The following is a 27,799-nucleotide window of genomic DNA, read 5'->3' on the forward strand; positions in this document are numbered from 1 at the left end:
GATTAGCTCTGTGCAATGTTGGACAATTAGAAGTTGGATCATGTTGTGTTGTGTAAGCACAATATGGGGGGGAACCCCAAACAAACAAGAGATCAGAAAGGACTAACAAAGGAAGGGTCAATATTTAATGATATCTAATAGAAGAATAGGGAGTAAAATAACTAAGAATAAAATAATTTGTGATCATTTAAAAAAGTGAGTAGCAACAAACTAAAGGGAAAAGATACAGAACTGTTCTCAGACGAACAATTAGCAAAACTAAGATATTAAATGAACAAAAGAAAAACAATTTTTATAGAAGTCATTGACACAAAAGGAATGATTCAGAATCATTTTAAGTTAGAGATAGAAGCAGAGAGGGAAATGATTAAAGAAAAATACTCTAGGAGCAAATATTAAGAAAATACACTTTTAGGGAAGTTAGTTTTATCTGCTGAAATTGGTGAATGTGATTGTATTGCCCTAGCAGACATCCTTTAGCTTCATTAAGCTAGAGAAGAGAGATTGCAGTGGGATGGTAGGAGGTTTCTCCAGGGGCATTATTGCTTTGTATTGTTAATATTGGCCATATACTAATGTAAAATTACTTGCCATATTGGTACATTAGCTCTTCTTGAATATCAAAAGCTTTGACATTCTAAATGTAAAAAGCTGAATGGCTCTGAAGGGATGTCTTCCTTCAGGGTGAACTAAGGAGCATACGATACAACAGGAATATTAGGAAGATTAGTGAAGGTTCCTCATGTTCTCTTAGGCACAACATGAAAAATGACTTTTGGAAGAATATTTTTTAAGTAGGGAAGGATTTGTCTTTTCACTTACTAGGAAGTGGAAAGATTTAGACGGACTAGAGATCTTATGGTAAGTGGAGTAGGAGGTTCTAAATGATTCATGGAAGGAGTAAGAAGGTGGGAAGAAGAGCAGGAAGTTCTTCACCTGCAGGGAATACGTAAGAAAATTTAGAGTAAAATGGGCAAATGGAGCAAAAAGCTCATGTAGCAACATGTTTGGCTTCAAAAGGACTGGTATGAATAAAGCATGGCTGGGTTATGACATAAGGAGTTGCTGGTTCATGCAAGATGCCACACTAGCAACATGTAAGTTTATTTGTAGACTGTTGGAAATATGAGAACGTATTTGCGAACACTTTCCTTTAATAGTAAGACTAGCTTCAGAACTGACATTTTTTAAAGAGTAGAGATAAAAATTAGGAAAGATTCAGCAGTAAACAAAAAATATTATGTCTTTAGGACTGCAGTCTCATGTTGCATCCATCTCAATTGGTGGGGATGCCCCTGGGGTGTTCCCTTCGCTTACTAAAACCAGAACCATCAGAGTGGGGAGGAAAGCAGAGACTCACCTGAACCCATGCAACTGCTACATCCCAGCTAAAAATTAGGGGAGAAAACACACAGCAGTGCGTGCGAAGTAGAGAGTGGGACAGCTCTTCTCCAGAAAAAGGGAATGAAAAGTCAGTACAATAAAATCCAAGGAAAGGACAAATATATTAAATACAGAAAACAATTTGGCATGTCTTTTGAGAAATGGGAAGACAGTATTTAAGTAGAAAAAAGCAATTTAGAAACATTTAAAATGCCAAATTTCAGTTGTCAAATGTATGTATTCAGAGAGTTCTGTCACCATCTTAACGTTAGTTGTAGTCTCCCCTTTTCTCACACTAATTTTGAAGATGATCCTGATTATTAGGTGGGGAACAAAAGGAAACATAGTGCTGAATTGTTCATTTTGTTTTCACAACTGAGACAATGCCTTAGAAATTTTAAGTGACAGCCAGGAAAGGAGACTGATAGCATTTTATTATTGTGATGTTTTCTTTAGTAACTTTATTCCCAATTTTGTAATTGAGACTATCTTTTGTTTGGTAGAACAAATATGATGTTTTCTTTCTTGTTTATTGACATGGACAGGATGGGCTACCCAGGGGGAGGTATCCAAATAAGCAATGAATACCAGAAATTCACTCCACCCACATGTGTGGGAGTGTGAAAGTGTGTGTTATGCAACTGTAAGGATCAGTTTGTGAGCTGATATCAGGAAGTATTAGCATGCAAAAATAAATATACTTGCTAGGTATTAATTGGCAAGAAACAGGTGGTTGGAAGGATAAGGAAATACCTTAGCATTACAGAAGGCTAATGACTGATTAGTCACTACTAATGCCATTATCAAAATCCATGTTAAACAAAGTCAAATTTTCTCCCTTCATGTCCTTATATGATGGGAGGCTACAAGGTTCAGCACCTAGAAAAACAAATACCTGTTTTATTTGGCATGGCTATAATATAGTGCTGTGTTTTCCCCAGCAATGTGTTGCATTAGCATAGTTCTGTGAACTGTTTGCTCTTTATTCAATGGATAAGCAACCACGACTTTTTTTAGAGTAATATAATAACAACATCAATTATCACAAATTAGAACAGTTATTACTTTCGAAGGGATGCTTAGGCTCCATTTGGAGATGTGCTGAATGTTAAATAGTCACTAGGGGGATGTAGGAGTTCTGCATAGAGTTAGGGTTCAACTTGAATGAGTTTATATCACAGTATTAAAATGCTGCTTCATCAATAGCAATTTTTGAACTTTCAGGTAAAATATACTCCATGTAATTACATATAACCTTAAAACACACACTCTATGACATTTCTTTTAAAAACTCAGCTGGGCTTTTTTGCCTGACCGGTTTCAGGTTAGTTTTAAGCAGGAGTTATTTCAGAGAGAGTCCCGCATATGGTCCAAATTCTGGGATATGTTTACTCCTTTAACTTACCGTTCTTTGTTTTCATGAATAGCATCTGAAGATCAGTGTCACAAACAGAACTTTAACAGCAATGCTAACTGCATCCAGTCAGGGGAAGCCAGTTTTTAACCTCAACCTGTGGCAGATGGACAGCACTGACCAAGGAATTGCCTTGTCCATAAGTGAAGGCAGATCTATGGGACTGCTGAAGGCATGGGCATGGAAGAACACAGTTTAGCTTTGTAAATACATTGTCTCTCTTGGCCAAGAGAGACAATGTATTTACTTGAGAGAGTGCAGTATGGTATCAGTCACAGGTGGATTTTCAGACATGTTTTAGTGTTCTCCAAGACTGTACAAGTTCCTTGCACCTATTAATTTCTTTTATATAATGTACTACTACCCTTTAGACAAGAGCTGAATTTTACCTGCAACCTCAAAGTCCATTTACAGGCTGAGCTGTTTTTCATCCTAAAGCATAAAAAAGAAGGATTACTATGAAAGAACAAACACAGTAATAATGATGTGAGATACCTACAAAGAAAATGGAAAAAAGTCTGAGTTTGAAATGTTTGGCAGAGAATAACAGAAAAGTCTCATGGTCTGGTAGCTATGGAAATGTGTGAACTTGTGTCCAGTGAAAGCACTTAAGGCTTATGAATGTGTTCATAAATCACATATATCAATTGTCAACTAAGAAATAACTCTATAGTTCATTTCTCACTCCTGTAATTTAAGAAGAGTCCCTAAGAAGCTTAGAGGAAAACATGGAATTTAATTCAAATATCTGAACAAGTCTATACAAAGTCTCTATTTGCAGATGCTAATTCAGGGGTTCGTTTTCAATTAAAAGGTGGTGTTCTCTTCTCCTTGCTTGAAGGTACCCGTTTATGTCAGCTCTGCAGAAGTCTGCACCAGAATCTGGCAACTATCAATCCCAAACTCCAAAGTGATGCTTACTCCTATTGTTTTACCTAAAAAGATAAATTCATTACCTGGAATGGCAATAAGAGTTATTAGTCTTTGATGGAACAGCCACTGGAAGAGATTAATGGCACTTTATGCTTTCCAGACATGTATATTCAGACAGAGGGCATATATAAAAACATTTAGTGTTGAACTTCTGTAAAAAAACATGTTTTTTTCTATGAAAAATGAGTAAGCAAGAAATGTGTCATGATTTTGTCAGTATTAACGACCCATGATGGAGACAAGTGGTTTTAAAAATGATGGTACAGCTAACTACAGAAGAAGAGAGTTCATTTCTGCAGAACACAAATACTGTAGATAATTAATTACACTCCAGACTTTCAACTACAGTGTAGTTCCTATTGGGTGTTTATTCCCTCTCCTACAGATCACAAATACATATTGTGTAACATGGCTTTATTTCTTTTCCAGTATTAGGTTCTTTGTTTCAATATTAACCCTATGTTGTCTTCAGCTTTCATACCCTTCCTCTAGTCTTCTACCAGTATTACCAAATTGCTTCTCTTTTGTAACTTTTCAGTTTTACATTATATGTGGAATATAACTCAAGGGTTTTTAACATGCATATTAAATGCATGCATCACTTATATTGTCTTAGAGATATAAATCACAGTATTGGTGAGATGTATCTAATGTGAATAAGTAAATCTCGTTCTTAACTGCACATGCATCTACATCCAATCTTGCATAATGCAGACTGAAGTATTACATAGCGAAAAGAAGCAAAGTAGAGGAAAGTCTGGGTTATGACACATATATATAAAATATTGATTTGGCCTTGATTAAAGGCCTGAAATAATTCTTGGCTTTTGTGAGGCCTTGTCTAAATAGCTTTGAAGATTTTAGTTTCCAATTTACCTGTTGATGGATGCTGTAGTGTTTATGTCAAGGGACTAGAGATTCTTCCAGAGCTCAATCTCCTTTCTAATATTTCACCTAAGAAAGCCCTAAAAGCAATGGCTTTAACACATTTTTTTTCTATTTAGAGATTTTATTCTTGTATAAATATTTTATTAATATATTATAATATTACTCTCTCTGAAATCCATTGGAAAAATTCTTGTGAGTTCAATGAGAGCCGACTTGAAATTTTACTTTGGTTTAGGCACCTGTCATAGTTTAGGCCCCGCTGGCAACTCGCTCACTCCTCCCCCCCCCCCAGTGGGATGGGGAGCAGAATCAGAAGGAAAAGGTAAAACCTCATGGGTTAAGATAAGGACAGTTTAATAGGACAATACGAGGAGAGAAGCAGTAATAATAACAATACTACTAATAAAACAATGTGTAAAGCGAGTGACATACAACACAGTTGCTCACCACCCGGAACCTGATGCTGAGCCCCTTTCTGAGCTGTGACCCCTCCTCCCTCCCCCAGCCAGCCCCCCCAGTTATATACTGAGCATGATGTCCTATGGTATGGAATATCCCCTTGGCTAGTTCGGGTCAGCTGTCCCGGCTGTGCCCCCTCCCAGTTTCTTGTGAAAATTAACTCTATCCCAGCCAAACCCAGGACAGCACCCTGGAGTACATTTTTGTTGCCTTGTTTTCAAATACTTGACTGTTTTAAAAACTGATGTCCATGTGTCATGTAAATAATAGAGTAATGATTCCTTTTATTCGTTCTGTCTTAAGCTAGTAGCATGGTTAGTTTTTAGGCTGTCTTATTGTTCTAGGTTTTTGTCATGGAGTAGGCATGACCATTTAAAATAATTTAATAAGTAGACATTCTGCTAAATTTCAAAGGATAACTGGCTCAGAAAAAAAAAAAAGCAATGATAGTAAGCATTTTGCATTCTTGTCCTCTGCAAAGAATACTACATATTAGCCTTTAGTTTTTAATGAAAATTCTCTATTGCCTCTTCCTTTTCTCAAAACTTTAGAATGAAATGCCCAAAGTCTGTTTCTTTCTCTTGGTTTTGTAGATGCGAGGTATTATTCTGTGAGGAGGTCTGCATGAAAAATTGCTTTTCTAGTTTGGAAATATTTTGTAATGGTGGCTACAGTACTTTTAATGTTCCATACTTCCACAAAAAAGCTTCAAAGATACTGTGACCTGCTTCAGGATGGAAATTCTATGAGGTATGGCACAGAGGACCTTCCTCTTTAGATATATCGCTGGTTGATACCAATCAAGGTTTACGATCAGGTTTACGATGATCAGTCACCTCCACCACCACCCACACCTGAGCATTGTTTTTCTCATCTGTCTGACACTATTTCCCCCAGGCTCTGAATGGAGTTTAACAACTCAGTAATTAAGGTACCTGGATAAAATTGAGTACCCTGTGACACCTACCGAATCAACGTAATGGTTCTTTCTCCACTTAAATTTTTACAATGATGAAAAAAACCTCAATAGCAACATAATGAGGAAAATCAGTATCAAATATCCAGCAAGAATCCTTTCATAAATGGGAACATAAGAGGAATACAAGTATTATGATTTTGAGTCAGTAGCTCTTCACATCTTTGAAACAGGACTGCATTCTCAGTTAAGGAAGCTAGAAAAGATACCTTTTTCTCATCTTTTTCTCTCTCTCCCAATCCACTCCATATCAGATCTTCTAATGTATATAAGCTTCTGTCATGTGTTCTCAGTAAATCCCTTCTCAGAAGAGTTTTTTGTCAACTGTCAAACAAAAGTGAAATTTCAGGTAACATGATGTTATATAGTTGTCGTCAAGCGACGAACATCTGCTCTGATGACCTGACCAAGTTACCCTGTTACCGGGCTGCTTAAGTTTATAGAAGGTAAGGGAACTAGTTGTCGGGGTACCCAGGCCCTCTTGGCCTTCGCCATCTCTGATATGGAAGCTGATCACACTGCTAATGATCTGCTTCCCTTGACTGAAATACAGAGCTTTTTTTACATCTTCCTAAGACCAGTAAGATCAACGTGGGGATGTGATTTTTGCTTACAATGTGGCAATTTACAGTTCTCTGGCAGAGTAAGGAAAATTTAAAGTGGGGATGTACATTATACCACCATGACAAGATTAAGAGGCTTAGAAGTTAAATATGTAATTGGGAGTGAAATTTTCCCTGCCAGTGTTTCTTCACAAGAAAGACTGAATGGGGGTTGCTTTGGTTTCTCTCCTATTTAACATCCTCGCAGAGTAATGCTCGGTAGCTTTTGGTCTGTGTGAGAGGTGAGACAGCGCTCAGTAGGGAGGTGAAACTTCTCAGGTTTTGTAATTGGTGCAATCCTTTAATCTTTGTTCCTTCTAGTAACTATTTTCTGGTAAATCAGTCCATGTGATTAATATTTACTCTTTGATCGTGGCATGACTCCAGATCTAAATGAATACTGATTCCATTGCTTTTGCTCATCCTCTATTATCTCCGCTCAGTCTTCACCATCTATTTACATGACTGACATTTACAACCTCATGAGAATAGTAAAACCAATTCGTTGCGGTAAGGAGTCAAGGTGGAAGCATGTGTTTACAAATGTGGTTTTGTTCTCTCTTGAGTATACCCTCCATTTTTTGTGTGTCCAATTCTTTGCTCCACTTCTCCGCAACACTCAAGAATGATAGCCCCAGTAATGACCAGACTTTGTCCACTTCAGATTTTGGGGGACCTAGACTACAGAGCAAGTCACTGTTTTATTCTTTTTGCTCCTAGCCTTTTGCTCCTGGATCACACCAATTAACAATTAAGATGAAGAGGTACTAATATATTTGTGCTCTACTTTTCCTCTCCAATATTGTTCTCATTTCATCCCTAGGTTGCCACTGTTGATGGAAAAAAAATGACAGTAGAAGAAAGAACTCACATTTTCTTCTATTCCCTTCAAATAATATGCATCAAATTTAAGTTGAAAGTAGGTTTGCTCTACATTCCTTCTATTTAAGCATTGCAATATAGATTATGTCAAAAATATATCTAAGAAATATGAAGCTTCCTATGTAGAATTTTTTCTTGTATTATAAAATGTCTTTTTTTAAGAAAAAAATTTGCATGCAGAAGGGATTTTGAAAAATGTCCCTTCCTGAGTAATATATTCTAACCATATTCTAACAATATTTTTATTGCATTTAAAATGGTATACCTTGATTTTCGTCAAAATCTACCGTGACTTCATCAAACATACTTGACTTCAGAAAAACCTGGTAACTAAAAAACGACCCCTGTAACATATTTTAATTCTCTGATGAAGAATCTGCTATCGTATCATAAAAAATTTTTAATGTGCCCTTAATTTTACTTGCTTTCTGAATCATCTTTGAAAAACTGAAGACAACACATATTTCAATAGCCAGAATGTTTTCTCTTTGTCTAGTGTGTGCTCTACTTTGCTGCAGTGACTGAGCTACTAATTTTTATTAGAGTTTTAGTAAAATTCTACTGAGGTTTAGTTTAGGGGAAAGATAAAACATGTAAGGGAGTCCATAACTTTACAAATAAATACATATATATTTTTAATAAGTATATCAAAACTTCGAGACTCCATCTATTAACCAGAGTACAGCTATATTTATCTAATCAAAATAAAAACATTACACTTACCGAACAAGTTTGAGTACTTGTTTATGACATACAACAAAGGCCAACTTTGGATGTATGTTGTGAAATGCCAAATACATAAAGATGCTTCCCGACATCAACATGGACTGTAGTTTTGCCTAAGAAAGCAGTACACGAACTGCCTTGTTGCTTGAAACACCAATCACACAAACATGAAAAATAAGCAACCAAAGTCTAAATGTTTAACACAATTAACAATTCAAACTTGCGATATACTAGTCTGTGTTTTTACTTCTGAGAAACTACTAAAAAACAAGGTAGCTGTACTTTTACTTTTCTCCCACAATTGCATAGAATTTATAGATTATCCCTCTTCCCATCCTTCCTGTCACTGTTTTTGACAGGCACAAATGGCTAAGGAGATGCATGCAATGCAGTTGTCAGCTCCAACAAGATGCTGTGGAAGTGTGTACAGGAATAGCTGTCAGTAACAACAACAGGGGGAAAAAAAAAAAGTTTAGTTGTGTATTGACCATGGATCAGCTGTGAATGAAACGAGTGTTTTTCTCAAATTCATTAGGTATTCCTTCAATTGTCTTAATATTACAGTAAAGCCAGGATTATGAGGGTAGTTTTTGGTTTTGTTTTGGTTTTTTTCAGAAACATGTTTAAGATTTACTATCTGGATGCTGAAAACAACTCCTGGCTGTGTTGTTACTTAGAATACAATTCCCATACAACTTCCCAAAAGTGTTTTCCATTTTTCTTCATTCTCAGAATTTCACTTCTGTCTAGTTATCTTTTGGAATCCAGCTGGTATGATTCCACCACAGTCACAACCTTCCACACAATGATCCTTTGCAACTGCTTCATAGCCCGTTAGTTTGCTCATAAAGTTTACAAATAACTCTGAAACCATGTAAGAAATTGGCATTTGTTTCCTTTGCAGAGAGAATGAACTGATGGAAAATTTCAGAAGCTTTATAATAATCTCTAGCACAAACAAATTTACTACTAATTTGCTTTGGTTTTGTGTATGTATTTTGGAGGGGGTTTTTTGTTTAGTAGTGAATGGAAAAGGCTGCCACATTAACTTTTTACATAATTTGCATCTATGCATGTATTTATCTAGGGCTTACTGACTTGAAAAGCTGCCTGCTCTTGACTTCTACCCTTCATGTTTTTTTCTGTTATGATCTTTCCACTCCTAACTGCAAATCACTACCCTGAACTGTTTTCTATCCTGCCTTTAAAAAAAGAAAATGCCTACTGCAGACAAAACACCTTTGCTTTGATTTCAGTGACATGTTTTGTTCTGCTTTCTAAATGGCCATTCTTGAGGTTTGTCTATTGGTTAATGGAAAATGAAAGGCATCTTTCACTGTGCTGTGAAAAAAAATCAGCCAGAGGAATGACAAATGAGTTTCCTGTCTTTCCAGACACCACATGCCCCCTTACTGGCAGTATCATGGCAGAAGGCCACCAGGAATAAAAGAAATATGGCAAACATGAATTCCTTGCCTTTCTGAAGGAAATATGTTGTCCCTAACTTGCATTTCCCGTGACTGTCAAAAAATATATTGATCTACACTGATCTAGCATTTCTAAAACACATTTAATTGGGATTGTATGCCACAGAGAGTATTGTCGAAGTCAGAATGATGTTACATATCTGTACCCCACCAAAATACTTCTATTCTTCATTATAGATTTAAGCAAGGCCTGTGGAAGTGTCTCTATCAACATGTTTTTCCCTCAAAAGATGTTTCCTAGAGGAATGCAGAGTTACTAACTCGCATTCCCCACTTTCTCAACTACTGCCTACTCTTCACGATTTTTTTTGGTCCCATTTCTTCGCTTCATCAGACTTTCCTCAAGGCAGAGCTTAATTAAAACAAGCTACGATGCCAGGTGAGATGCGCACATCCTTAAATTTCGTATTGCCCTGAGGGGCCCGTTCAGCTCTGCTCGGAGACTGCTCTCACCGGCCGTGAGCCCGCCTCTGGGCTGGCAGAGCCCACTCGCCGCGGGCCTCTAGCCGAGGGGCACCCACGCTCCAGCCTCCCCCTTACTCCCTATCCCCCATCCCGGAGGGAAAGGGAGGAGGAACCGGCGCTCTCCTGCCCTGGAGCGGCCCCGGGGCAGGGGCACATCCCAGGCCCCGCGCTGGGGTCCCGGCGCCTCCCGCCCCTTCAGCTCCCGGCCGCTCGCCGGGCCCCAGCTCCGGGGCGCAGGGCGGGGGGCTGCGGCCGGGAGCCGGGTCGGGGCAGCCCCTGCTGGGGCGATGGCGCCGGCCGGGGCCGCTCCGTCACCTCACGGCCGCGCCCTCCCCAGCGGTCGGTGGCACCGGCCGCCTCGGGCCAGAGCCCCGCGCGGCGGGGGCGCGCGCAGCCGCTGCCCGCCAGCCGCCCCTCGCGCGCCGCCGCGGCGGCGCCCCCTGGCGAGCGCCGCGGGGCGCGCCCCTGCCGCCGCCTCCCTCGCCGTTGGCCGGCGGCGGGAGGCAGGGGGAGCCCGGGAGCAGCGGCCGCCCGGCCCGGCCCGGCCCGGCCCGGCGGGCAGCCAGCCCGGCAGGCAGGCGGGGTCCCCCGCCCGCCCGCGCTGACGTCAGGAAACTTTCTGCGCGACTGAGGCGGGAGCGGGCCGGAGCGGGCGCCGTGTGCCGGCGCGGCGGGGCAGCGGGACGGCTCCATCACCTCGCCAGGTACGCGGCGCTCCGCTCTGAGGGGCGGCTCGTCTGCGCGGCCGGGTCCGGAGGTGGTGGCGCGGGCTGCCCGCCGTCCCTCCCGGGGGCGAGGGCAGCCCGAGGTGCGCCTGGCGAGCGGCGGCGGGGAGGCAGCTCCGGGCGCCTGTTGATCGCCGCGGCGGCAGCGCTGCCCCGGGCCGAGCCTGCCCTGGGCTGGAAACTTGGCGGGCGAGGCGGGCGGGCCGGGGCCGGCACCGCGGCGCGGGGTGGGTGGGGGGCGGCGTGAGTAACGGGGCTTGTTCCCGGCGGCGAGCGGAGCGGGGCTGGCGGCGGGGCGGCCTCGCCCGCCTGTCGAGGCTTGTCCGGTGCGCGGGTCTCACTTGCGGGCAGCGGCAGCGCCCGCCGGCGGGCGGGGGGGCGGGTGGTGGGGCGCAGCGGGGCCTCGCCGCGGTGCCGGCGCTCGGGAGAGGAGCGGCGCGGTGCGAAACTTGCGGTGGGCGCCGCTCGCAGCGGTGCTCTCCTCCAACTTGGAAAGAGCAAGGACTCGGGGATTTTAGGCAGGCGGTGTGCCGTGCTTTAGGGGCTTTTTGAGTTTCAAGTAGCTGAAAATCATCAAATGCCTTTCATTCTGCTTTTTCTTTTTTTTTTTTTTTTTTTTTTTTTTTTTTCTTTCTTAGTACAGTAAAGCCATTATCTGAGACAAGGTTTTGTTTTTCCTCTGAGGGCTGAGCCGTGGCACTCGGCGGTGTTGGGAGGCGAGCCGAGCTCGCCGCTGAGGCTGATGAACGCACAATTGTTTCACAAGGGAGGATCTTCGACTCGTAGACAAACCCCAACCACCAAGTTAATTTTAACTCCGTGGAGCACCCGGGTGTTGGGAGGGTGGAGTACTGGAGTAGTTTGTCGGATCATCATGTGAATAGAAAACTGAAATCTGAGCAAGGACTGCAGCCGCTGGTTTGAAGTCGGGCAAGGGAGATTCAAGGAGAAATTATCAGTTCGAGGGGGTCTGCAAGTTGTGTGACAGTTCTTTGGAGGAATATGGAAAAGTATGTTGCTCGCTTAATACCACCACCCTTGTCATCTATTGAAAGGCACCGAGAGTAGATCAAAGGCCCATAAAGGTTAATTGTATTCTTCATACAAAGGAATTTGCCCCCTTCCAAAGGACTAGATAGATTTCTGGGGTCTTTTTTGAATTTAAGACTGTCATCACATTTCTAATTTAAATACCATGCAACTCTCGCTTTTTAAATTTTCAGTTGTGTTGCAGTTGCAAGTTTTTAAGTCATCTTTATGTAGATGTAACTAAAAAGATATTAAAAAACCTAATAAACTGGAAAGCATGCCATACATGAAGGTGATTGTGATGGTGCTTTGAATGTGTGTAGGTACATATAAAAAGTTTTAGCAATACATTTGGTCTGCTCAGTATAAATGTAAATAAGCATACATTTTTACATTTTATGTAACTATGAACCTGTCCATTTAGAAATAACTTTTCTGTGATCATCTTCCCCTGCATGTTAGACTAACATAACTTTAGCCATGCATTTCAATTGTTGTAGTGATAAACAATACTTCATAGCTTCAGACCTCTGCCACTTATGATGATAATCAAAATAAGACAAAATAATTCAGCCAAGGGGAAAAATAAGTATCTCTTTGAAGGTCAAGCTTCTATTTTTTACGGCCATTTCAAAATGAACAGAAAAGTTTGCCTCATAATTGTAGATGTGCTTGATCAGTTTGTTGTGTAGTAGTATGTCAGGGACAACCTCTGATATTTGGACATTATCCACGTACACTCAGGGAGATGAACAACAAAATAGTGGAGGGAAAAAGGGCAATCATTTCATGGTTATTAGCCTTACGCTTTTTGGTACGTGTTTTATTTTTAAGTGTATGCATGTGTTGGTGATTATAGGCCTCCTTAAAGGCATATATTTACGTGAAGAGGTTGAATAGAGTGAGTGATTTATGGATTAAAAACCTAGGAATTATGGCACAGTGTTGAAGGATGCAAGCAGGCAGTTTGATTTGTGTTTTTAATAGGGCTATAGTGGCAGGGATATCAGTGAAAAGAGACCGGAAATAAGCAGAAGCAAGTACAAATTGGGTTGCCTTAGAAAAGTAAAGATGAGAGTCTTAAATGTGATCCAGCTAGTGTTGGGCGTGTCTTGCGAGTGATGAGTATAGAAATTAAAATGGTTTTGATGCCAGAAAAAGAAGAGGAAAATGGTAGATTGCAGCAGTGAGCTATGCTACTAATGTGCTGTGTAAAGCATTTTAAATCATGTGTGAAAATACAAAACTTGATACTAGAGGTCCAGAAAGGAGGAAGGTGTAGTTAACAAGAGTGGAGAAGGAGGGTGGTTATTACACAAAGTAACGGTTGGTAATGCCTCCTTAGTCTTTGGTGACAAGTCCGCAGTCTTTTCGAGGTCTTTGTAGAGTTCAAAGATTGTGCGTCTCCTGCTCTGCAAAGTATTCACCTGATGTGACATTTCAGAATTTCCTTTACAAGATCATTAAAGTAGTTTGTTAGTCTCTTGCCTGTAGGTAAGGTTACATCTCATGGTTCAATATCAGTGTGTCTGCATGGGTGTGTTCGTACAACGTTTGTAAATATTACTGGATCCTCTAAAAAACATAATCAGAAGACTTACGTGACAAACTTGAGAGGTCAGTTGCAATAAACTGGCATTTGTATTTTGATTATAGAATTAGTTTTTCTTTTGAGATAATCCCTCAAGAGTGTATTGCTTGAACGTGTCATAAGAAAATAATTAGAACTACCACGAGATAATTAAAGGCTAACCTCAGCTTGAACTGGGGGACTAACATAGCTTGAAAGAGAACAAAAAAATGAACTACCTTAGCCTTGAATTGTTGACGTATCTAATACGACTTGCGGCAGGATTCTAATTCTGTCAGTTTTTTCAAGAGAGGGAGTAGCACACTGAGAGCTGAAAAGTCCACCAGGTTCACTTCACAAAAGTCCATGCTCCCTTAGAATTTTTAGTTATTGTCAGCGTTGGAATGCGTGGCAGAGGTTGAGGCTGTGTTTCAAGTAAATTGGCTCTCAAGACAAAAAATCCTGAATAAAAGACTTAATAGATTTGTTACATAAGAATACACTAATTGGGCGCAAATATTTTCCCCACCCCCTTTTTCCCTTACTGTAATCTCATTTTTGAAGGGATAAGCACCTTTAGAGAATCAGTTTGTATCCCAGAACACATAGTGCCTCAGCAGAGCTACCTAAGGGTGTTCTCTTACCTGCAATATGTAACTTTTTGTATCGATACATTTGTTAATATCCTTGTTCCCAAAGGAACGCACTTCCTTCCTAGTGTCTCCTGAGTGCCTGAGATCAGAACCCTGGCATTTCTCATGCAGTTAGTGTCACTACCCACTGTCAGTGCTTTGCTGAAGATGCACCATGACTTAAATGCTACGTCAAACTGTTTTGTGGATTTGCTGTTGTGGAATAGCCAACTATTACCATTTCATACATAGCCTTAATCTGGGTTTACACTCACTCAGGGCCTGTGGTGGTGGAGGTATTTTGCTCAATTTGCTCAATTACTTGTCACTTTGTGGCCTATCCTCAAGGCATGTACCTGTGACCTAGCAGGAATGGCAGAATGCAGTAGCAGCATTACAGTGAGTTATTGCCCATCCTTTTAGTCTTAGAAGTGCAAGTGTAGACCTTGTCTGTGCCATTTCACTTGCCCAGGGGCACTGAAAGAACTCTGGGAATGGTCAGTAGTAGCTTTTAAGTCTTAAAAATGCTTTTCTACCTAGGCTGCAGCTTAGTAAGCAGAAGGGCATCTGAAATGCCTTCTCTTGCTGTATGGTTTCAAAACATGTTTGTTACACTAAACTGAACATGAAGAGAAGGAAGTGATGTTGCCTCATAGATTTTATCCGGGATTTCACTAGAGAATTTATCCAGCTGGAAAATCATCGTGAATTCCCAGGAAAGAATTTACTTTCATGCCTCCTCCCCTCTGCCAGTTCGAGCAGATGTTCTAATCACCAAGCTAAGAGAGTGCTCTGGATTAAAATATTATAATTTTCTCAGGTTGAAATTACTTACTCTTTTTTGGGTGTAATTACATATTAGGCAAAGGAAAAGAGAATGTAGAATTTTGTAGCTTAATGAAAAACATTTCTGTAGAAGAGCCAAGACCTGAGTTTCCAACAGCCATGTAAGTAGTAAGCTTTCACTGGAGCCAGAAGCAGAACTTGGGCTTCGTAAAGCCTATGGTTTCACAGAGACTACTTCATAATGTGGCAAAGAAGTACCAGAAAGCCTCTTAGATTAAGATACTGGGTTTCTTTCACTTCTGCAAAATTATTTACTATTTTGAAGAGCAGGCACTGAGAAACTGTGTTTATTATTTTAACTCCAGAGTCTGACCTACTCAGTTTGAGTATATGCTGTATATTGTCACTCTGTTAGTACCACATATATTTTGCATCTAACTCTGAGCTTGCATATTCAGGTTTTATTCTGAGAATTGAGCCGGGTTTTCTCCATTTTCTATCTCACTTGCAGTTATAAAGATTCAGAAACATCTGTGCAGCCAAATGGTTTTCAGTTTATTCTGTCAGCAGTACCTGATCAACACCATTGCGTTGCATGTGAGTTTGCACAAGTGTAACTTGGTAAACAATGCTCTTGCAATGCACTGGTTAAAGCAGAGACTGCAACTGGCTAAATCTTACTTTTTTTTAGCTCTGTGGAACTAAGAAGTTGCTAAAATTTGTTCTTATGTTAGCAGAAAGAACCATAATCTCTGGAAATTCTTTAGATGTTCTGGTTATTCCTGTGCTGTAGAGAGATCCTGACCACAGCAAGTAAATAATACTTTTATTTTGAAAAATGTATGACTTTTAAGGCAAATCTTTTGACATTCAGCAGTGTCTGATGGCATTTTCTAGCATGCTGTATTGCTTTGGTGGAGCAGGGTATGTGGGTACTTCAGTATTACGGGATACGGACAGAGGAGCCTAATCTCCAAGGTGCTTCGATCTCATAATCCCTAAAATAACATGAAAACTTTAAAACTGCATTCAGATTCCTACTTATTATTTTTAGATAAAATGAAATCTCTTTTTGAGGACTGTGGATTCTCTGAAATGAGTCAAGACCTTTAATGTGAGGGGTTTTTTTTAAAAAAAATTCTTTCTCTGCTCTCTCCATCCTCCTAGTTTTAATGGGAGCAATCTTGGACAAAGGTAAAATACAGCAGTAACATGGTGTGCAAAACAGAATCCTGAGTGCTACCTGCTGTGACATTTAATAGTCTACTCTGTTTTCATTTTTGTCACTTTAAACACATATGTTAGATCCCTTCTAGGCAGGATGGGCCATTAGGAACTTAAACTTTGTGCTCAAACTTTCCAAGTGATCTAGGACACTCTAAATCCGTGTAGCCCTTAAACGTTTTTCAGAGGTCTCAGCAGCCTATGTAAAATCAAACTTTGTTTCCACTAGATGAAAGTCTGGGATAAGGCTGCTGCTGCAGTGGGGAAAGGCGGCTGGGAAGGAGGTGGTGGTCCATTCTCACCTCAGTCTTGCAACTGTCCTTGTGGCAGGGAGCTGGTTTCTTCACAGCTGCACTCGGTGCCATCTGGGCTTTGGCAAGTAACTCTTTTGCTAGTGCTGGCAATTTCTATCTGCTGCCCTGTGTAGCTGTTGGTTTTCCTATGCAATAAATGTACTCCCAATATTAATCAATATATTTTCTCTTTTGTCAGGTTGAGAGCTTTTATTTTTTTTGTGTGTGTACATCTTTTAAAGAAGGTATCTCTTGAAACAACAGCATTTTTTTCTTAATCTGTTGTGAAATCTTCTGGAATGTGTAACAAGTGAGGTAATGAGCCTAGACAAAGGACTGCGTTCCCAATAAAAAATTATTTTTCCTGCAATCACATCTCAAAATGTTATTTGGAACAGCGGTCATCTTTGCATGCCAATTACATTAGGAGTTGTTTAAAAAAGTTTGGTATGTCCTCAGACCTATTTTCTTAATGTTTGTCCAGACCATCTTTCCAAATGCCTTGCTGTGCAGATATGTGCTGTCTCTAATACTTTCTTCCTACATGCTGCGTTGGCAGCCGTATGCATTCAAAGATCATGAGTCAGGTTCCCTAGCAAAAAAGTCATAAAATAATGAGAATAAAAATAATATAGGATTGTCTTTTTTTTTTTAAACATTTAGTATTGATTTCTTTCTTTAAAGCTTTTTGTTTTGCAGCTACATAGATCTGAAACTTATTTTATATTGAAAATAGATTTTTTTTTTTTTTTAACACAAGCTCAAAGTTTCAGGACTTGGGTCTTCAAGAAAAACAGATCTTGTAAGACTTGCCCTAAAACAATGAATGATGGCACCACTGTCTGAGCTGTTAATACAAGCTTCAGTCTTAAATGAGGAAAATATTAGTCAAAAGATTTCATTTTCATCTGTGTTCATATTCAGATATAACAAAGAGGCCTCTGGTGATGGTTCTGCTTGTTCATGTGCTGAAGTCAAAGGGGATTCAATGCTAGAGCTGAAAATACCAGCTGATAGTGTATCTTTTTCTTCTGCTTCCCAACTGATAAGGTGACAGAACCATCACTACCAAAGCAGTGGACACTTGGGGTTACAGCTAAATGGTGGTTTCATATTGTGGGGTATGGTATGCACAAGTCATACCTATTTTAGAGTATCTGTAGTTAAAATAATGTGAGAAAACTTGGTAAAACAAAGTAATAAGTAACAGTGGGAGCTGAAGTGATAATATGATGCTGAATCTTTACTTGTGACAGAAAATAGTAGCAGGGGACTATGTAGCCAGCAGAAAGTAGTTTGAGAGACTAACCCCCACCATTGTGCCCCTTAATCTGTTTCACATGTGTAAGCTTTAAAGCAGAGAGTGCTGTGGATTTGTAAACACAAAGGTCTTTAACATCTGAGATTAGTACAATCTTTCTTGATTGAAGCAGCCTAAAAATTGCGTTACTAATTTTGTAAGTTATATGTTGTATTAATATTCAGTTTATCCTGTTGTGCAAACAGGCTTAGGATGGAAGAAACTTTTCCAACAAATTTTGCAGCTGAAGCTGTTACTAATTTTCTTATCTTCCTGTGCCATACAGTAATTGCACTTAATTGTTTGCTTCTGCTATGTTTTGTGGTGTGAAATGCTGTATGTCAACACTGCTAAACTGCAACATTAGCGTGTATCATGCTCATGTTCTTGAAAGAGATAATTTCCAGATTTCACCTAACTGGATGAAACAGCTCGTTTGTAACTACCAGTGCAGTGCTTTATACAGCACCTTGTAATGAAAGTTTGTAGTTCTTTTTTCTCATAACAGATTAGTTTTGTCTTCACACATGTTTTTGTGTAGTGGGTTGTACTCATAAGCTAAAAGGCAACATACAAATGGGGCTGGGTCAAACGCTATGGCTGGGAAAGCAGGATGTAAAGAAAGTAACATTTTCTTCCACGGCCACTTAAAAACGTTAGGATTCTCATTAAATTACGTGCTATCCTTATACTTTAGTGCAGCTCTCCAAAGTTGTGTCTACTTGTTTTTTAAAACCATATTAGGTTTTTTTCTGGAGGCTGAAAGAACTCACCTAGAAGCATTGCAACTTGTAAAAATGATTCTACAGCCTCCCATGCTGTGATGGGAGCTCTATTTCTGGCTTAGTCCCCACAGGTTTGAAATCGTACTTCTTAAGAAACAACCAGTCTGGGAGGGGGCACTTGGGAACTTTATAGTTCCCAGCTTCAGTTCTCTCAAAGACAATTGCTTCTGCACTGAAAGACAGCAGAAACTACAAGCTGCGTTTTAACCTGGCCATACTGTCTTGCTGTGTCATGCCTTTGTCACAAGTGGTCTGTCATTAACAGCAAATGTAAACGAGAAGAGCGTATGAGCTGTTTATTGTTTTCTCTTTCAAAATGAAATACTTCTCCCAGAGGTCTTGGTTTCCTTCCCCATGTTTTAAGTCTGAGGATATTGAATGTAGCTATTAAACTGCTAGACTGATTTTGTATTAGTAATTTTCTCCGATATGAAGAGTAACTCTTGAATCCAAATCATTAGCTGGCATTTCAGCCATGTAGTACCGAATAATGTGCTTGCATTGGTAATATCCACAACTGTCAGTACAGTTAGGTTGGCTGTGGTCAGTGGCTCTTTTTTATGAGTTTTGACTGGGATGGCATGAGACAGCTGATGGCTACAGATATGGCAAATCTGCCGGTGTGGAAAATTCACAGAACAAGCACAGTCTACACAGGTATGATAGTAATCTGTCAGGAAACTGAAGTGCAGCTGACAGCACTGTTGATTGTTTCTCTTAGAGAAGCGCTAGTATTAGCTTTGCGTTCCTACTGATTGGCATAGCAAAATTTATTCTACTGCACAAGTGACATTGCTGCTGCAAGGAAGGACTTATATCACAGTAGGCAAGGATAGTGTGCTATACTTTTGAGTAACTACTTTAATGCACAGTGTTCTGTACTATGTACATTTACAGTCTTGCACAAATGTAGCAGGGAATGGCTGCTCATTATCCACAGCAGTTGATGTAAAATAGTCACGCTGTTTGAATTTTCTCTTTTGTTGTTGGGTTTTCTGAGGGGAAGAAGGAGGAGGGAGTGCCTACTTAGCAATAATATGATGTCATGGTACCATGCTTCATATAACTATGCATTTAAAATAGATAATTAAGAAATAAGGCAGTGTATATTATGTAGACTATTCTATATGAGCATTTTGTATTTGATGGCAAAACATAACATGTACATTACTTCAGCTTGCTCCCAGTATAACTGATGGCCTTCAATCTTATCTGTCTTCAATATGTAAAATAATATGCATTATAAAATCAAAAACCAGCCTCACATTCAGAAAAGATTGACGTGCTTTAGTGAACAATTTGCAGAAGCTTACTTAAAGGTTTATTTGTCCAAGCTTGGACCTAATAGGATAAAGGATATCCTAAGAGAAAATGTTATTTTTTTGAACTGGAATGCATTTACAAAATATCTTTCTTTATGTGAATTTTATTCCCATATTAGTCTGTTTTGTTTACTTCTAAATTCCTGAATTTCATAAATGAAGCAGGAATGTAGTCTTTACTTTCAGATCTCTAAAGAAAGAAATGTAGTCACTAAAAGCTGTTAAAAATAGATGCAATGTCATTTGTTTACATATTTTATTCAAAGCCAGATGAAAAAAATGACAGAGAGCTAATACAGATGAGAGATGGTATTGTGTGGGGAAAGTGAATAATATCAAGGTGCTAATAGGTGAGACTTCATGAAGTGGAACATGTGTATCTCCTTTTTGCTGGCCAAGGTGGTAATTTAAAATGGAGTAGAAAGCTTCTTCCTATGGAGGTTCTCTGACAACAGACACTTTTTGGGAAGACTCTGTGTGTTCCATACACTCGGTGGATCCAGATATCTTTGCTGGTCATTGATTCTCTGATATTTTTAAGAATTTCCTCATCTGTGATACTCGTTGCCTGAACCTTAACTTTCCAAACCCCACTCCTGGAGGAATCTGAGATGCCTCAAACAGAAGTTCCGTATCAGAATGAACAGTCATCATCTAAGCTCTTGACATCCAGAATACAGAATCAGGTCATATTTTGATGACTTAAGGATATTGTACTTTATTATGTAGCTTTTTTCTTACTATTCTTGGAGGATATCCTGAGTTTTGTAATTTTATGGCTTATGAAGAATTCCTAAATAAGATTTTCTCCCCCTTCCCAGTCTGGAGTTGCGTTTCCTCTGTAGCATTGTTAGGCTTGATTAGGATCTAGGAACTTTTTCAGTAGTGAGTCAGAAAAATAAACAAAAGCTGAGCAAGCAAAAGCTGAGGAATGGGTTTTGGTTTAAGTGTAGTTTAAATTCTTTCAGCTCTAAACTAGAGGTTTTGTTTCCCTCCCCTGCATGCACATAATGAACTTTCTTTTTCCTTGTCCCTTTCCTTCCTTCTCTTACCCTTGCCCTCTCAAAAAAATCATTTGAGGACAGTTCTGTTATGCCTTCCTCAGACAACTTCGTGGGATATGTCTAGATGTGCTTCTTCAAAAGAGCCTGAAGGGAAAGCTTTCAACTGTAACAAATCTGTTTTGTGAAATATGCAAAACGGTAAATGTGCATATAGTCATAAACCCTAATGATTCCACAGCAGTCCCTTATGTACTTGTTACTCGGAGAATTATCTATGTTGTGACTCTGTGTGCTTTTCAATTTGGGATTTCAAGTTTTTTGACATTGTAACTGAACAGTGATTAAAAGGTATGAAGAAATGGACCATAAAATAGATGTTTAGTGAAAGATAAATAAAAGCATACTTAATAAGATTAGTGGAATATATTTGAGATGTGTTATGTTACTGGCATACCCATGACTGCTTAAACACTGAAATAATCTGTTGCCATTTAATCCAAATCAATTCCATTTGCTAGGTCATCTGGAAGTTACTTTTGCTGAATAAAGTTCTTAGTTGCTTAGCCAAATGGCAGGGGGAAAAAATGTCAAAGTACTGAAGAAATATGCCTTGACAGTAAAGAACATAATAAAACGCTGAAGATCTCAGTTCTGAAAGAAGTGGTTGACTGGAAATAATTGCTTTGAATATTTTGAATTCATTATGGTGAATTTTGCCAGATGCTCTTGAAGAATATTTGTGTATGTTATTTACTATGGTGTTTCTTGTGCTTGCTGCAAGGCATGTGTACTTCTGGGTAATTTGATCCTGTTTGTGGTCTAAATACTTCCACACACACCTACCCCCACCCCCTCCAGACAGCGGTAATTCATTTGTGTGTTAAGTTCAGCTGTTTTTTAGAAGATGCGATACAAATGTTAGTCACAGGCAGTGTTTGTGTAAGGTAGAATGAAGTGTGTTCTTAGCTAGCAAATTTTTTTTTGAATCTTGACATATCTTGACAGGTTTCTGAAACTTCCATTTCATTATGTACCTAGGAACATTTTACAAGGTAATATCTTTAAAGAGATGTGGTAGCTCAAAGACATATTTGTAACATGTCTGGAGAAGGTGACTTACTACCTGTACTCTCAGCCTCTTACACTGTGGAGGGAGGGGTGCACAGTAGAGAGAGCCCTGTCTGCTCTGTCCTGTCTTGTCACTTAATCTGGAAATGGGTCAATTATTCATTGTAGTCTGCCCTGGCGTGTGGATATTGGGCAAACCTATAGGTATCTGTGGCAAAGTATTGCCTAGTGCAACAGCTGATACATAAAAAACTGCATTGTGAATGACTGCAATTCTCCAATTACTAGTTCTGTTTTGTTATGGATGTATGAATTCTGCTCATGTCTCTGCTTTCTCAAAGTATGCTTAGTTTGGACATTCACACTGTAGTTCTCTAAGTCGTTTGAGACAGCAGTGATGCTGCTAAAATGGTGGTTGGAGCCTTCATCTGTTGCCACCGCTTTCCTGCTCAATGCGCCTTTCTTTGGGTACTGACTTGGGTATTTATGATATAACTTTGGGAACTGGATGAAGTGTGATCAATAACTGGAAAGTGGGAGGTACAGATCCATTTATACATGTTCAGTCTGATGGTGGAGCAACAGTGCAAGATGCAATAAAGTTGCTTTTTGAAGTAGATAGAAGCTAAGCTGTATGCCTCGGTTCAACATATGCACGTTTTTTCACTGTGTGCAGTGTAGTTCTCCACTGACCTACCAGAACAGATTCGTCCATATAAACGTAGTCTCTATCTGGCCTTCATTGATGTAGTTTTATACTCTTAAATGCACAACCACTTTAACAAGTGAGAATAAACAGTGCTGTATTGTGGAAAAACATAAAGCTTGTTGTTTCTATATCCAGCTTATTTAGTTTTGTCATAAATTCAGGTTCCTAGGCATGTGTATTAGGGAGACTTGTTTTGTTTTCCTGCTGAGCTCTATCAGAAAAAACATGAAAGCTTTTTTTCTTGGCTCTTACCTTTCTTTAAAAATGGAAAATGCATTGACTTCTGAATATAACACAACACTTATTTTATCCATTAAATCATAATAGAAAAGAAACAGAAATTGTGAATCTTTTTAACTTGTTTCCTTTGTGTTTTGATTTCTTGTTCTTTTTTAAAATGCAGACTTCTTTGATTGGCCTTGGTAACCACTTAAAGAAGTGAGATTGATGGTTTTCTTTCCATATTTTCATTACTAACATAATATTCTTTCATCACTTAGAGAAAACAAACATTGTATATTCAGTACTCTTTCCGTGGCAAATAACCAGTAATGTCCCAGTCTAACCTTTATGGTGTTGCACATTGTATGATGTTAACCATCAGGCTGACTGTCCATTGTGTAGATTGAATTTCACAGCAAAAAATGCATATTTCTGTGGCACTCCAATTACAGCTGTAGTGTTAATTTCTATGTGCTTATGCTTGTCCTTCATCAGAACTATTCAGAAGTGTCCAAAGTTAATTTGCAGAATTTTGGTCCCAGATTTAATGTGTTTATAAGAGATTAAGAAAGGTTGTTATTTAAGACTACTATTTTGTGCTATTAAATTTGAATTAGGTGAATACTGATCTCTACAGAACACGAGCTAATATTCTTATTATCACTGTTTAATTGGTCAGTTGAGGGTGAGTATCATTGTGTAGACTGTTACCATGTAGACCAGATGTATAGGCTGTAGACTAGATTCATAGGCTCATAGCTTTTTAGGCCAGGACAAATAATGTGGGGCTTCTGGCTTGTCTAGTGACTGTTGTGGTGGCTTCCCCACTCACCCCCAATTAAAATACGTTATTGCTAAAGATACAATTTTGACTTTGATCTCCAGTATTGTAAGTTTTATCATAAAGTAGAGCAGAACATGCCAGTACTTAATTGCCTTTCGGAGGATCTTTTTTACAGTTGATGGTGTTGTTGCTGCTCGAATAGAGAAGGATTCTGGTGCTTAAGGAACTGGTTGATCTTGAAAATTAAGGCAGACCATTTAAACTGGTTTTTTTCAAACTAGTCTCTAGTAGAATTGGACTACAACAGAGTAATCCCATTTTTCCTTTTTCTTGTCTCCCTGGCAATGATTTTGGAACTTGTTGGCCTGGTTTGATAAAATTTTTACATGTTTCACAAAATATAGTGAACAGTTAGAAAAGAGAGACTGACATCAGTGTCCCTGTAGAAGATGCATAGCTGACTGGAGAATGATGTGGTAGAAACAATGGATTCTTGCTCATCCCCTGAAATCTGCTGATTTTTAGTGACAGTTACTGTAATAAAATCCCTGACAAAAAGGTTTTTTTTTCTTTCTCTTAAAAATGTATCCATTAAACCCTGTCATAACAGATGAAACCCTTCTAGCAGTTTATTTTGGAGTGGCCTTACAGGTGCACAACATTGTGAAATTTAATGTCATTCTTTATTATGCTGATGCAGTTCAGTCATTTCTATTATTTATTATTTCTTTTTTTTTATCACATTTTATCACATTCTGTTTTCGTGAAACTTTCATTTTAGCTGTCTTAGTCTGCTTTTTCAGTAGATGCAACCTTTTACTCATAGTTAATTGTGCTTTAGCAGAATTGGCATGACACATCCAATATATGCACACTATATATGAATTTCCTTTTTATGCCAAAGTCTCTTCAGTGTTCCAGATTTTTTGGGGTGAGGTGTAAATCAAATGGCTTGCTTATTTTTCTGTGGGAATTCCGAGTTTGCTGTAGATGTCTTCTACTGTCTTGAAAAACTTCTACGCGTTACATATTCTCCCAGAATTTGCAGTTAATTTTTTTCTTGCAAATTCCTTCAGGAGCCTGCATGGCTTTAAAACTGTATAATATGTTTGGTTGTGTTCTGTGTCTTTTGGGTTTTGTTTGTTTGGGTTTTTTTTTAAGGGAAAGCTTATGATCCCAGTTGGGCTTGTTATTTCTCAGATGTCATTTCAATATTCTTTGTTCTGCAGTGTTCTAAATGACCCTTTCCTCTCCGTGCACAAGATTCAGACTTGCCAGGTTTTTTTCTTGTATTTACTTTTGTGGGGGTTTTTTTAATAGCTTGGTATGCATTAGTGTTCTCTATAAATTAAAACAAAAACTAATGGAGTTGGAAATCTTGTGTGTCATCTCTGCTGTCAGTTCTCCCCTTGCAAGCAGCAATGTAGTAATGTCTGTCTAGAGACTTTGAAGGTTAATATTACATGAAAGAATTTTAGGATCTTCTGTCTTTTTCTGGGAAACTTCCCAGGGTTGCTTCATCAACTGTGCTTGTTCAGTTGGTAGCTTTTCTGTATATTACTTCTGTTGCTTATTGCTTACTGCTTGGTTTTGGGGGTTTTTTTGTGTATGTTTTCCTTCCTGTGGTTCTTTTTAATTGGATAAAATTTTAAAACATAAAACTTTGTTTTCATGTGTTTTCTTCAGTTGCCCGTTTTAACCACTGATTTTTATTTTTTTTTAATATTCTCCATTATTTGCTTTATACCTCTATTTCTCTACCACATTTTTGTTAACCTTGCAAATACAGGACTTGGTCACTGATTCTTACAGTCACGTTTGCTAATTTCTACAGCTTGATATCACTCAATATCAATATCAGTGTTTTTCTTCTTGAATTGGAACTTACACATGTCTTTCTGCATCTGCCAGTTATTTACAGAAGTTAGCGATAACTTAATTGGATGAAAGCAAGAATTTGAAATCTGAAGGACTATTGGCCACATTTCGTCATTGTGCCTGACCCCTATCTGTGATTCCTCAGGAGAAAACAAGGAATAGGTGTGACTCATAAATACTGGATTGCTTTCATGTCTCTTTTTATGGCTTTTTTGATAGAAATGCTACTGCGTTGCCATTGCAGCTCTGACTCTGCAATTTTAACCAGGGATGCGATTGCAGTCTCTACCATGTTTCATAAATACTCTTTTCCCGTGACCACTCTGTCTCTCTGCATCCTGAGATTTCTAAACTGTTTTTTAAGATCCGATGCAGATTGTAGATGATAAAAATAAAAATGTACCAAAACCTCTTGGGTTAAATATGATCTGGTGTTCTCCTCTGTATCAAAAGATGAATCCTGTTCAAAATTGTTTTCCCTTCATCTGCTGCATTGCAATGATGTCATGTAACAGGACGTTTTTAACCTCCTGTGATTTTTTTTTAAATACTTACTATCTTTTACAAAGGAGGCTTTTCCTATTATTGTTCTCCTGTCTTCTGTGATGAGAAATACAAATGTCCTGCAGAAAATGCTATGTATAATTTTAGCTGGAATACACTGCTGATCTAAATAACAAGTAGGACTCTTTAAGATGCAAGTGTGATAATATCACAAGTTTCAGCAAGCCTTTTTAGAGATATATGGTAACTATGAGGGCCAGTATGCTTAAAGTATGTTTTTTTCCATTTTTCAAGTCCAAAGAGAAAACAACCATTGAAGTAAAAATAAATCTGTAGTGTAGGCTTCTGTCATAGCAATAACCCTATTTTTTTCTGTAGAGTGAATGCAATATGTTAATCCTGATGTTGTGGACTTTGAAATAATATTGTCATACTAGTAGTGTCACAACTGGCAGTGCAGTGTCCTGCTGCTTTTCCAGTCCTAAAATACACATTGAGCGTGGTGATTTTTGTGAAAGGAGAATACATGGGATTGTACAGAGCTCTGTATTGAAAACATAAAGAACATGATTAAATATCTCCTTGTGGTGCAAGAAAGATTTAAAAACAACCCCTTGCTTAATCTACACTAGTAAACAAATTAGATGTTTTGGTGAGGCAAACTGGGAAATTGGTGGCAGAGAAATAAAGGATTTGCCTTTCAGATTCATGCTTCTGCATCCATTTAGTCCATAGGTTAAGCTGTTGACAAAGCTTGAGTTTATATTTATTGCTCAGAAACAGAAAATATTTTTAAGTCTGTCTGCATATTATAGCCTATATGGGCAGATGACACAATTTAGTGATTACCTTCAATATATACCTAGGGCTTTTTTTACATTCCAGGATTATTTTTGTTTACCAGACAGATTGCCTCTTTCTCTGCATAGGATCTGAATCTGTGTAGCACCTCAGGGACACATGCCATGAAAGGGGATTACCATGTTTTATTCTATCTAACACAACATCTCACCACCCTCCCAACATAATGGCATGTGTTTTTGCTCTCTTGGTGTTTCGACTCTCACTCGCTTTCACTAGCTCAAATGAAGGATCCTAGATACCTTCTATCAGTATGAGTAACTGAATTGTTTATTACTGTCAAAACCATTTCAATTAAAATGTAGATACTTTTAAAGTTATGCAAAGTGTCTATTCTTACTTACATTTCTATATTGCTACTTGATATTGACTTAGTACTTGATGACCTTGATGCTGGCTACCTTTAAAAATTATTTGTTAGCTATGAAAATTAGTCTGGTTTAGTCACTTAATTTGAACCAACCCAAAGGAGCCTGATTCCAAAGAATACTTAGAACCCCTCTCACTGAATATCAGACATGCTAATTTTGATACAGACCCAAAGTGGCTTGTCATATTTGTAAGCTTCCGTAAAAAACATTCAGTCCCCAAAAAGAAGACGGCTTGTTTTTTATAAATCCAGAATTTGCAGTCCTATATAATCCAGGTGTAACAATTATCTTTCCATGCTAGCTAGCACATGCATTCTTGTGTGCAGTCCACAGTAATGAACAGGCTAACAGTTCTTCAGTGGTTGTGATTCATTTGAGGAGTTGCTTTTGTTAAGGTAAATCAGAGTAGTTTGCAGTTTCATAAAGGTGGGTGGCTGTGCATGGGGTGTATCTTATGAAGATTTTGATTTGCAAAGTAGCACGGCCAATATAATTTTGGTTTGTTGTCTTTTTTTAC

The 27,799-nt window shown here is 38.9% G+C and overlaps 1 protein-coding gene across 4 annotated transcripts in view; it reads left to right on the top strand.

Moving 5' to 3' along the window:
* Positions 1–10,805: 10,805 nt before the first annotated feature.
* The window catches only part of GULP1 (GULP PTB domain containing engulfment adaptor 1), a 165,435-nt gene continuing 148,441 nt past the window's right edge, over positions 10,806–27,799 (top strand). For 3 of the 4 annotated variants that reach the window (XM_074872678.1, XM_074872675.1, XM_074872679.1), the window contains exon 1: positions 10,806–10,919. The gene's annotated coding sequence lies outside the window, so the exon portion shown is untranslated. The remainder of the gene's footprint in view (positions 10,920–27,799) is intronic. The other variant, XM_074872676.1, reaches the window with a different exon arrangement.

This window comes from Strix uralensis, chromosome 6 (assembly GCF_047716275.1).
Source record: "Strix uralensis isolate ZFMK-TIS-50842 chromosome 6, bStrUra1, whole genome shotgun sequence".
NCBI classification, from domain to species: Eukaryota; Metazoa; Chordata; class Aves; order Strigiformes; family Strigidae; genus Strix; species Strix uralensis.